This window comes from Schistocerca nitens, chromosome 6 (assembly GCF_023898315.1).
Source record: "Schistocerca nitens isolate TAMUIC-IGC-003100 chromosome 6, iqSchNite1.1, whole genome shotgun sequence".
Taxonomy (NCBI): domain Eukaryota; kingdom Metazoa; phylum Arthropoda; class Insecta; order Orthoptera; family Acrididae; genus Schistocerca; species Schistocerca nitens.
Window position 1 is genome coordinate 752458037 of NC_064619.1, and position 13356 is coordinate 752471392.

The following is a 13356-nucleotide window of genomic DNA, read 5'->3' on the forward strand; positions in this document are numbered from 1 at the left end:
CTTGTCTCGTATCAAAGACTGAAGCACTGTCAAAAACTGGTGCTTCTACCTTATCACTCAGTTAAAATACACCAAGCACGTACAGCAGTTAATAAAATCATGGCATTTAAATTTCTGATCAAAGAGAGAGCCAAATTCGTAAGTGCATGTTGCAATTACAGTGTCAGCATATATGTAGGTCGGTAATGCATCACTTCAGATAAAGAAAAATAATAAATTTTTCCGTTTATACGTAAGTAATACTTTGACAGTTCAGTTGTAATTTCTGTTGTCAGTAAAGATACCCCTAAGCAAACGCAAACGATGTCAACTTTTTATTTGAAGAGACGTCTTCACTGTTTTGCACACTAGATTTTTCGAATTATACCTGTAGTTAATAGCTTTGGCAAGTAAGGTAATTTATTGACCTCCATTGAATCTTAAATAGTGTTTTAAAACGGGCAAATAAGTAAAGCACTCATAAAATTAATAGTAAATGATTTATAGGTCAGCTTGTCAAACTTCCAAAACACACTCGAATTTAGGAATTTCATAGCAGGACTGTCACTGTTTTTTCTCGCTAGATTAGACACACTTCATTATGTTGATGTGTAGATATCTAGAACATCCAATATAAAAGACTTATGAGGGCGCAGAACGAAAAACATTTTCATCCGTGTTTTGACACTTCGTTTCTTGCCAAATTCAGATATGGCGGACACCAGTGATCTCTGGCGGACACTTAACGATATGAACTTTGGCCGGCACGCGCTAGAGCCATCTATCGGTAGTTCCGGTAGTTGAGCATCCCTCATTTCGCTAGCTTTAGACGCCTGTACACGCATCCTCCACTAAAGAGTTGACTAGGCCTCTTGACTGCCACCTGGCGGTCGTAATCATTCGGTACGACTCGGCATGATTCGGAAGTTGCCTACGAAGTACGAATCGTTGGAACTTGGAATCGTCACGACTCGGAAACACGCAATCGTTCTCACGACTCTTTTGAACGACGATTCGTCCGTATCACGATTCGATTCTTACGATTCTTTATTTAGAGTCGTTCAAATGAACGACTCATTCACGAATCGCTACAACTCTAATGTTCAGTCTTTGCGAGCGGGAGGCTGTGTAACTGTGCGTGAAGCTGAGGTAGGAGAAATCTGACAATAGCGTGCTGTAGGTGGTAAATGAATAACAATAGATTTCGTTTCTTAGCCACTGAATGAAGCTGTGCTGTACATGTATTTTAAACACGAAGTTAAGCGCAGTTTTCCATTATTAGCGTTATGCTGTTAGCGAATGACTTTTTATGGTGCTGTGGGATCTGGTATGATAATATTGTGTAATTTGTTGATGCGTACTGCACACTATTCAAACTTAGTTTTGCCCTCTTTTTAAATAGTTGTGACTGAGTCATCTTTGCTAGTTGTTAACGGTGATTCGGGACAGGTCTGAATTGTATATGGCATAAAATTATTAGAGGTTACGTTTAACCAAATAAAACCTTACATCTCACCCCTGTTTCGAGAAAACTGTTTTCGTATAGGGTCGTATTATATTAGTCGCCTGTATTTCTTTTGCTAGTTGATTTATGTGAAACACGTGGCAATTATAATAGGATTATTGTAAGGCAACCTCCATGGTAAGTTAGTTTCGTGTTTCATGGCCATCATAATGTGGAATTGGTCCCATGGTCATGTATTTTGTTGTTTGTAGTGTACAAATAAAGCTTTTTAAGTTGAGATAGATGTATTCATACAGAACTGTCAGAATTTCTATCCTTTTGAATAATTCTTCACATTGTGCCGTGTTAAAACTATTTGTTGTTATCGTACAGCTCTTTTCTGTATCTTGAAAGTAGGTTCTATGTTCCCAGCACTTAAGTCACCAAAACACTATCCCATGACTGAGGATTGAATGAATATAGGCCTATCCAAATTAAGCTACTTCGAGGCATGAAATGCTGCACAAAAATTCAAAGATTTGCAGGGCATAACGTGCCGAGGATAAGTTCTCTGCCAAAATTTTCACATGTTCTGTCCATTTCAAGTGACATACTACATTCATCCCCAAGAATTTCGTATCTGTTACGCAATCTCGTTCATCATTATTTACTTTCAATGTAGTATAATTGGGTTTTTATTTAGTCGGAAGTTTACACAGTTTGTCTTTTCACGTTATAGTTACTCTGGTCTTTAATGACCAGTTGTGGATGTTTCTGAGAGCTTCACTGGATTTTTCTGCTAACTGAGTTGAATATTTGGCTGTAATTGCTACAATGCTGCAATTGGAAAATAGTATTTTTTACCTGACACTATGTGGGAAAGGATTTACTGATAGGAAGACGATTGAAGCCAATACACTTCCTTGTGGGATACCTGTGTTAATACATTTCCCATAATTTTTGTAAAATTCTGGAAAAGCGGGGTCAGTCTGGTTATTTTTGATGGATGTGAGATAGGCCTACCTTAGAGTTTCAGATGATTTTTTATTATCTCTGGACACCCATATCCACTTTTAAAAAAAAGAGCTCCAATCGAATGCAGTGTTTTGGTAAATGCTTCCTCAAATTTTAGTTTAAATATCGTCATGTACTTTTTTTTACAATCGTATTGACCAACTAGAATCACGTTAACAACTTCAGTTCCTCTTCTTCCTTTGTTATTGTTTCCTATTTTTCCAGTATTTCCTCATTTTCTCCCCATGAAGTCTCTTCCTTTCTTCTGTCCATTTTCCCGATTTTTTTTATTTCTTCTGCTTTGACAGCCTTCCAAATTTAGTATTTTGTTTTTAAAATGGTTTCGTTCTGCTATTTCTGATTCTTTGATGTTCTTTCTTTCAAGATCTTTTCTTACTTCTGTAATTCATGCTATTGTCAATTTCTTCTTCCAGAAATAGAGGAGTATTTGTTTTGTTGGTCTATTTCCATCCATTCGGTAGAGATGTCCAAAAAAGGTTAATCTTCGTTTGGCCATTACTTCAGATATTTTCTCTCTATTTTTGTAGATCTCCTCATTACTTCTTATTTTCCAACCATCTGCAGTTTTTATTGTACCCATTATTTTTCTAACAATCCTTCTTTCCAGTACCTCTAGTTTGTCCACCTTATGTTTCATCGTTAGGCATTCAGATCCATATAAACATTCTGGTCGTACCACTGTGGTGTAGTGTTTTAGTTTTGTTTTTCTAGATATACATTTCTTGTTGTAAATATTTTTGGTCAAACCCTATGCTCTTTCCATTTTGTTAATTCTTACATCTATTGCAGATTTTTCTAGTCCATTCTGTTGTATAGTTTCTCCAAGATATTTAAATTTATTTACTCGCTCTATTTTACCTATTTGTATTTCTAAGTATTTTGGTGCATTTTTATATATTTGTCATGATTTTTGTTTTTTCAGCTGAAATTTTGAGACCAGTTCTGTTTGCTAATTTTTCCAGAATGTTTACTTGGTTAACTGCTTCTGTCAGGTTTTCTGTAAATATTGCGAAATCATCCGCAAAAGCCAAGCAGTTTACCTTAATTCCATTTGTTTTCCTTCCCAGAGTTATTGGTTCAATTTTGTGATTTTTTTTTTTTTTAGCTCCGAATTCCAGATCCTTACAATTTTTTCTAGAACATAGTTAAACAGTAAAGGCGATAAACCGTCACCTTGTCTAACATCAGTTTTTATTTCAAAAGGCTGAGATACTTCTCCCATAAATTTGACTTTAGATACTGTACCTGTTAGTGTTTCACGAATTATGTTTGCTAGTTTTGATTTATCACCAAATTCTCTAATGACCTTATCAATCATTTCTCTGTCTATACAGTCAAATGCTTTCTTGAAATTTTTAGGTTAGGTTAGGTAAATGACACTAGTATTGGTTTGCTGGTTAACATTCTATGACAAATTATTGACTTTAAGTTAAAAATTTGTTCTGCACAGGATCTTCCCTTTCGAAAACCACCATGATATTCTCCTAGTTGTTTGTCTAAAGTACCTACCACTCTGTTGAGGAGAATTTTTGATAATATTTTGTATGCCACTGGCAGAAGTGACACTCCTCTGTACTTATTAAATATTTTGTTCGTTTGTTTCTGCATACACTTCCAGCTTCATATCATAGCTGGATGAGGGAAATACGGAAGCGTCCGATCCCGCCCGTCTGCTTTGACCCATGACGTCACAAATATGGCGGAAACAAAAACAAACACACACACTTTCCACAAGAAGCCTAATGACACTAACGGGACAAGTGCGCGAAATGGGGTGTTTTGGGTGGGGGCAAACTAAATATAAACAAATTTAGACGCCTTGCGTAGCTACAACGTGTAAGTGAAGACAGCCATGCATGAATACCCACCCACCTCCCCAGGGGTCGTAACCCCTGCAACCCATAGAAGATAAAGATGCTTCAGTAGCTGATTAGTGTTTTTTGTCTTTAAAAAAAAAAAATCTCACGGGATAGAACGAACTGATCAGAAAGATAAATATAATAAACTAAAACAGAAATTGGAGGAAACAGATAATTTAAATAAGTAATAAGTGTTTTTAAATTAAAAAAAAAAAAAATCTCACGAGATAGAACGAACAGATCAGAAAAGTAAATAAAATAAGATAAAACAGAACTGGAGACAGCCACACTCAAACTAAACTCCGTGCCGTCATGACGTCACACACGACAACACCCTTACGTCACGGGTCAAAGCCGACGCGTGGGATCTGACACTTCTGTCGACCCGGAATGAGAACTGACATAGGTTTAAATATGAGAAAACCCTTTTGTTTGCATTCAATTTAGCAGACTTTTCTACATAAATATTTGCTTTTATTATATGACAGAGATGATCTGATAGGCTTACATTTTGAACAAGTAACCTGCAGTACTCTTTCTTTCTATGTCTGTCGTCACATATTCGGTTATTGATGAAGGTTGTTTTGTCACTCCAGTTGGACAGTTTACTACTGATGTTGTGGTGAAGCTGCGGATGATATTAAAGTATACACTACTAATATTATCTGATTTCATTGTGTTGCTATGTAAATCCCCACACATGAGAACATTAATGTTTGGTCTAGATATTTTGTGTATGCATTTGTTGAGTTTTTAGGAAAAAAGTCCATATTACCATGGGGGGGGGGAATATAAACAAACAAAATACAATTAATTTTTTTACATGTTTTTTTTCTGTTATTTCAACTGCCAATAATTCAAAATGTTTGTTTTCACTTAATGCTACAAGATACTTTCTGGTTTCAAAAGTAAAATCTTTTTTCACATGACCCCACCCCGCACCTTTCACGAAATTTGTACGAGCAGAACAGGTCATATGATCAGTTTCATTTTCCCACACCAGCGCTTAGTGATACTTACAATGGCACTGTCTGGTGTTTGCAGTTCTAATGCAAGTTGCTAAACTTCGTTCTTTATGGATTGTATATTTTGATGAAATACTGTTAAACATTTAGTCTGCATATTGTTGTGGTTCCCTCCTCTTCATGCCTGACATTAAAGAATCCTTCAGATGGGATGGTTGCACTATTTTTTGCCTGATTGTTACAGTACACATTTCACTTGCAGTTGTTTCTTCCTCTTCTGTTGGTGGTGTTTGTGTGTTGCCGGCCGACGTGGCCGTGCGGTTAAAGGCGCTGCAGTCTGGAACCGCAAGACCGCTACGGTCGCAGGTTCGAATCCTGCCTCGGGCATGGATGTTTGTGATGTCCTTAGGTTAGTTATGTTTAACTAGTTCTAAGTTCTAGGGGACTAATGACCTCAGCAGTTGAGTCCCATAGTGCTCAGAGCCATTTGAACCGTTTGTTTGTGTGTTGTCTACTGCTGTTGTGTGCCAACCCCCTCTTACTTACCCTGTGTGTGTCTAGTGTAATTTCATAAAAGAAACTGTTTAAATGACAGTGACTCCAGGAAATCATTTTGCAGCAGTTGCTCTATGCTGTAACTTAAGACAGTAACAGAAAGTGAAGTTCGCAAAATCACTTTCGTAGTCTGGAGTATTGGCATGCATATTCCATGTGATGTAAAGGATAAGAAATGCTGGGAACAGTCAATAATAACATTGTTTTGCAATGTAGGCCTAGTTTACGGACTGCAGTGTACTGTCTTTTTCGTAACAGAACCTAAAAATGACTTCAGCTGACAGCCATTGTGTAAACAACTGTATTAAATAATGCTTGTTAAAAATGTGGTTTTGTGGCCTGCTGAAGTGTTTCTACTGGTACACAACTATTTACTTGTAGTTTGTGACTATTGATCTGAATTTTAGTGATATAGCTAGTAAGCAAAATAAAGGATGAAATGTGGGGTTGGATCTTAAGACAAGTTTGATGTTGATCTCCATGCTAGCCTGTTCTGTGAAACAATCTTCCTATTGGCATAGTTAATGCCACCTACATTCATTTAAAGCTGCATACTTACCCATTTGCTTTAACCAATGACATCATCACCACTACCAGAACCCCTATTTTGAGCATATTGAAAATGACGACTGAAACATTGGTCATAACACTCAGAAAGAGAGGAGAGGGGGGGTGGGGGGTGGGGGGGAGAGAGAGAGAGAGAGAGAGAGAGAGAGAGAGAGAGAGAGAGAGAGAGAGAGAGAGAGAAAGAAACCACTTGAAACACCCATAAATAAAATTGACAAAACACGTCGTAGGATCACGGTATCCCAATCTCCAGTTCAGTTATATAGCTCAACCCTAGACCAGGATACTAATAACCCCCCACCCACAATGAATGGTGAATTATGGAAAGTGAATGTGATGACGTGTGGAATAGGATAAGACAGCGGAACTTGTGTGAAAATAAAAAAATGTCACAAAGTGGCTCACTGTTTTTTGATTAAATTAAGGGAGAAGATAGGCAAATCAGTGTTTTTTAATGAAATCATGAAATGAGGTGGGTGAATCAATGTTTATTAATAACAGTCGCCCGGCTGATATATTAATAGACAGTGATCCACCTACCTTCGGTCGTAATTTAATTAAAAGTATTGATTCACTTACTCAGTGGTTATGCCGGCACCTAAGAGTACAGTTTGTATTATGACAATATTCTGCATAAGATATCCCATTGTGCCAAAACGTAGGCCTAATTCTGTACGAGCCACATCGTGATGTCTGTAGCACACCAAATGACGTGCTAACATACCTCACCACACAAACACTGGCCTCTATAACATTATTTCACTTCCACACCAAAACACATGTCATGGGTCAAAGCAGATGGATTGTATCCTACAACCAAGTATACACATGTATCATATAAACTGGTCTGTTCTTTTATTTAGGTTGTCATAAAATTCTTTATTTCTTTTCGCATAAGTACGGTTTGGTACCATGCCATTCCTTATGAATCTAGCAATCTGATGTTTGGCATTCTTCCATAGCATCCCATTTCAAAAGGTATTATCTTGTCACATTTAACTTCTTTAAAATGTTACATTATGGACAAACGCCTCCAGAAAAAACTTCCAGATATTATATTTGATGATATTTTTTATTTTCAAAATGGGCGTTCTGCATTTTATATCCCCTCCACTTCTGCTATCATCAGTTATTTTGCTGGCCAAACACCAAAATTTGTTTGCTACTTCCGGTGCCTCATTTCCTAATGAAATGCATTTATCGCCTACTTTTGTTGATGTTTATTTTATAACCACTCTTCAGAACACTATCCATTTCACTTAGCTGCTTTCGCAAGTCTTTGCTGTTTGATGGAATGTCATCAGCTAACCCCAACATTTTTATTTCTTCTCACTGAACGTAAACTCCCTTTCCAAATTTCTCCTTTGTCTCCTTCACAGCTAGTGCAGTCTACATATTGAATAACACCATGGGTAGGGTACCACTGTGTCTTACTCCCCTCTCAACTTATCCCCACCTTCCCCTTTCCTGTCTTTCAACTCCTACAACTGCAGTATGGCTTCTGCACAAGTTGTAGGTAATTTTTACCCCAGTATTTTATCCCTGCTACCTCACAAACTACGAAGTGTGTAACCCAGTTAACATTGTCAAAAGCTTTCTCATAATCTACATATGCTATAAGCACACATATGTGTGGCGTTTTCTCAGATTGGTGTAGTATCTTGTCACATATGAATGAAGAAAGACTACCTCAGGACCATTATTGATTTTGTTAAGATCTAAGTTGGGAAAATGGGGAATATACAATTATAAACAATACGACCAATGGCGCTACAAATAACATCAGGACATCGAGTCCACTCACACCTGCCACAGCAAGGTACAATCTATCAGCATTGGTAAGAATGATATAAAACTGCTATAAAAAACATATGAAGATAGGTGTGGGGGAAAAGGAATTCTGTAGTCATTTACACAATACGTGCGCAAGTCTGCATCGATCACTTCCATTTCGGGACTTACTGATATGATAAAGGACAACACTATGAAGAGAATAAATTACTACTAAAGATATAGAGAAGACGTAGAGTCACAGGTACACACAACGAAGAGACTACTGTACATTTATACATTTCAGCTTTCTCTCTCTCTCTCTCTCTCTCTCTCTCTCTCTCTCTCTCTCTCTCACACACACACACACACACACACACACACACACACACACACAACTCACACACATATAACCACTGTCTCTGGCTGCTGTGTTGGGCCACAATGGCAGAGACAGTGTTCATGTGTGAGTTGTGCTTGTGTGAATGTGTCTGTGTTTTCTACTTCAGAAGCCTTTTGGGCTAAAAGCTAAAATATATAGCAGCCTTTTCATTGTGCCTGTCTGCAACTCAGTGTCTCCTCTATATGGTGAGTAGCACACTTATCCCTTTCATAATATTGTTCTCATTTCATCCTGGACTTTTCCTTGTTTGATATGATAAACAGGCTCATGTTAGTGGAACGAGGCAGAACATCATCGCCAATATTGAAATAAGCATCACATGAAAATTCATTCTGTTTATTAAGATTCTCATCAGGTTCTTTGCTTTTGGCAGTATAAATTTCCAGCTATTTGAGCAAACAAAGACACTGCCCCTTGTTTGATCTGTGCAAAATCTCCATGTTACTGTCAGTATGTATGATTTGTGCTGATGAGGGTGCAGCTAGTGCAGTTCTATTCTGTGTAAGAGTATATTAAGCGAATTATGAATGTCCAATCTGTCTGTCTTGTGTAGTCTTTTTGGCAGTCACCACTTGTCTCAGAAACACCAGAGTGTAAATTCATGTTCTTTCCCTGTGAGGTGTCAAAATAAATCCTGTGTCCCGATGTATTTTCTGGTCTGAAGGTAACTTTTACATAGGAACTTTCCAGTTTTATCATGCCATCTCAAATGGTACAAGGAAGTGTATTTTCATTCGTTGTTGTGCAGTATGTTACAACTATCTTTATCACAGGATGAGATGGATAAGGAAACTGTGACCTTGAAGTAGATTGTGAGAGCAAATAGATACCACAACTCTACAGCTACAGATGTATACAGAAAATTAAAACTTAGCCAATATAAACCTAAGTTAGGGAAAGAAATTTAATTTTGTAAGCATGACATACCGTGACACAACTTCTGGTAAAATTGGAAGTTTCTCACGTAAATCACATAAATCAAAGTTAACAGATGCCTTTGGAACAGAAAATGCACTGAGTCACAAAATTTGTCAAAACATCTCATAGGGTAAGAAGATGATGACTGGGACATTCGTTTTGTAACTGGATTCATTTTCTGCATTTCTGTCTTAAAGTAAGTGTCCTCAGTATTTTTATTTATTAACTGAAGTTCATTGTAAAAATGGAGGTCTTAAGTAATGAAAAGTAGTTGGGTCATTCCATGTCAATTCAGCCAATTTGAGAAAATGTTACAGCTGATAGTCTCAGATTCAGATGAAATTTAGCACGCCAATGCTACCAAGTGTGGAACACTCATGTACAAAATTTTAGGTTCCCCTGCCAATTATTTCCATAATTATGGCTTGTGAAAGAAGGTGGCGTGATCCAGAAATTGCAACCCGCATCTGGCAATCTATCTTCAGACCCAACTTTAGGTATTAATAACTTTGGAACTATTCCGAACAGTCCATTGAATTTTTTACAATCCAGTAACACCCACTTAGAGAACGCACTCTGAATCAAAACACCAACAACATATTTCTGAGGGAAAATAAAGAATTCCAAAGTATGATTAAAAAAATGTAATACGTTAAAAGGTACATATTATAGGTGCCCTCTGCCAAATATAATTCACTGAAAAAGGGTATAATTTTTGTTTGTGGTAAGCTAACACACACAGAACTCATCTTGCCCATATCAGTCACACAAACAGAGTTATGTGCACACGAAAATACAAAAATTTGAAAAATTACCTGAAAACATGGATTTTCGAAGTGTGGTAGCACAAGAGGGACAAGTGATATCCAAGCCAAATTTCAAACACTGCATAAGTAGACCACAATATAATATGTGGCAAAATTTCAACTTGTTATTGCAAGGCATTCGTGTACAATAAAAGTTGACAGAGATGCATTTGGTTACGTTTCTTTTAACACGACTTAACAAGTAATAGTGATGAGACAGCAGTTGTTGGGAACCATTAGGCAACAGAAAGTTAAAAATGGTGGTTTTCAGGGACAGAATGAGTCATTGTTAGGCAAGAACAACAAAGAAAACAAGCAACAACTACAGGTTACTCATGTTTTTAAGATTCTAGTTCAGACTGGTCAGTACTGCTGTGGAAAGTCAGTATGGGCGCAGAAGAGTGTACTAGTGGTGCGTTTGTTCAAACAAGTTGCGGTATTGGTAGAGCACAAGCATCTGAATGTCATAAAACAACATGTGGAACAAAGTGTGGCATTAGCTTTGTGCTGTATGATCTGGATGAATCGGACCAAGATTTGTTGCTATGGAGATCCGGGATACACCCTGTGGGCACAAGTACAGTTCCAGGAAACTTTAGCATTTGTTATCATCATATGAAAGTTTTTCTGGATAAGTATTCTTTCCTACAAAGAAGTTATTTTGATCTATTTCGGATTCATAAGAAGACAGTGAAGTGTAGCCTCAGAGAAATTGATATATAATTCGGTATTGAATTAAGTCGGGTGATGCTAAGGGAATTAGATTAGGATACTTAAAGTAGTAAAGGAGTTTTGCTATTTGGGGAGCAAAATAACTGATGATGATCGAAGTAGAGAGAATATAAAATGGCAAGGAAAGTGTTTCTGAAGAAGAGAAATTTGTTAACATCGAGTATAGATTCAAGTGTCCATTACTGAAAGTATTTGTATGGAGTGTAGCCATGTATGGAAGTGAAACATGGGCAATAAATAGTTTAGACAAGAAGAGAATATCTTTCAAAATGTGGTGCTACAGAAGAATGCTGAAGATTAGATGGGTAGATCACATAACTATGAGGTGGTCACAACTTGACTAGAAGAAGGGATCGGTTGGTAGGACATGTTCTGAGGCATCAAGGGATTACCAATTTAGTATTGGAGGGCAGCATGGAGTGTAAAAATCGTAGAGGGATACCAAGAGATGAATACACCAAGCAGATTCAGAAGGATGTAGGTTGCAGTAGGTACTGGGAGATGAAGCTTGCACAGGATAGAGTAGCATTGACAGCTGCATCAAACCAGTCTCAGGACTGAAGACCACAACAACAACAACAATTGAAAGTGAATCAGTGCATGGGACTTAAAATGAAAGCAGGACAAAAGTTATGTTCCAGGTGTGTTACACTGCTAAAAAATGAAGAATATTCTGATAATTTACATGACAGTGACGAAGAGTATCAGCCACCTACAACCACAGCGGATGAGCAGTTAAATACTTCAGTGACTGCTCTTGGTTTGTCTCCCATGGAGACACACAAAGTTGGGAAAAGACACAGGCCCAGCTATGGTAGAAGAAAACTACAAGAAGCTCAGATGGAATAAAAACACAAAATAGCTGACACACTAATGGTGGAAGAGGAAGAACTATCTGCTCCAAAGGAACAGGAATCATGTCAGAAATGCTCTGATTTGGATAAAATTGTGCATGATTTGAAAGAAAAATGTACCATATCCACACATCAGTAAAAGGTAGCTATTCTTAACCTTGCACCTTCCAGCTGGTCTATTGACTACACTGCAAAGGAATTCAGTGTTTCTACATATATGGTAAAGCAAGCTACGAAAATAAAAGCAACCCAAGGAGTTCTTCCACGACTTCAGCAGGCTCAGGGTAAGCAATTGAGTTCAGAAATAAAGGTGCTAGTGTCGGAGTTTTATGAAAATAATGACTACAGCCGAATAATGCCTTAAAAAAAGACTATGTAACAGTGAAAATGGGAAATGTACGTGTACAGGTGCAGAAAAGACTGTTGCTATGCAACATATCAGAACTATATATGTAAAAACAAAGATGATGTGACTTACCGAACGGAAGCGCTGGCGAGTCGATAGACACGCAAACAAACACAAACACACAGTGTGTGTGTTTGTGTGTCTATCGACCTGCCAGCACTTTCGTTCGGTAAGTCACATCATCTTTGTTTTTACATATATTTTTCCCACGTGGAATGTTTCCCTCTATTATATTGATACCAGAACTATATGTAGAATTCAAGGAAAAGTATCCCAATACCAAAGTAGGTTTATCATCTTTTTTCAATCTTCGGCTAAAATGGGTTTTGCCTGTAAGTGCAAGGGACACACACAATGTTTGTGTATGTGAGACCCATCAAAATGCTAAGCTGATGTTTGCTGCTGTAAAGGATTCTGGTCTGGATTACAAAGGTGCAATGAAGCTGCTAGTGTGTGACATCAGTTCCTACCAGTGCATCATGATACACATGTGTGAAAAGTGTCCTGGTAAGGCAAATCTTGCAAAATACATGAATAACAAACTGTATGGTGAATTCCTTATGGATGACGGTGAACTTGTTTCTTATAAACAATGCATACACATGGATCACGCATGTCTTGAAAGAAAGCAAAGTACAGTGGAAGATTTTGTTGAAATGTGTTGTCAAAAAATGGACAAACTGACCACACACAGCTTCACAGCAACAGCACAATCGGCTTATCTCCAGTTTTGTAAGGATAATTTGAAACAAGATGAAATTATAGTAATACTAGACTTTTCTGAAAATTATGCATTTATAGTTCAAGAATTCTTTACAGACGAATGGAAAAACTAGTAGAAGGTGACCTCGTGAAGATTAGTTTGGATTCCGTAGAAATATTGGAACACGTGAGGCAATACTGACGCTACGACTTATCTTAGAAGCTAGATTAAGGAAAGGCAAATCTACGTTTCTAGCATTTGTGGACTTAGAGAAAGCTTTTGACAATGTTGACTGGAATACTCTCTTTCAAATTCTGAAGGTGGCAGGGGTAAAATACAGGGAGCGAAAAGCTATTTACA

General features: G+C 37.5%; 2 protein-coding genes across 8 annotated transcripts in view; both read left to right on the forward strand.

Annotated features, from left to right (window-relative positions):
* LOC126263108 (ankyrin repeat domain-containing protein 1-like) overlaps nt 1–13356 on the forward strand; it is a 65339-nt gene that overhangs the window by 28631 nt on the left and 23352 nt on the right. For 2 of the 3 annotated variants that reach the window (XM_049960113.1, XM_049960115.1), the window contains exon 2: nt 1112–1128. The gene's annotated coding sequence lies outside the window, so the exon portion shown is untranslated. Of the gene's footprint in view, nt 1–904; nt 1129–13356 lie in introns of those variants that run through there. The other variant, XM_049960114.1, reaches the window with a different exon arrangement.
* Nucleotides 1–13356, forward strand: part of LOC126263107 (uncharacterized) — a 149525-nt gene that overhangs the window by 28626 nt on the left and 107543 nt on the right. The gene's annotated exons all lie outside the window — the stretch shown is intronic.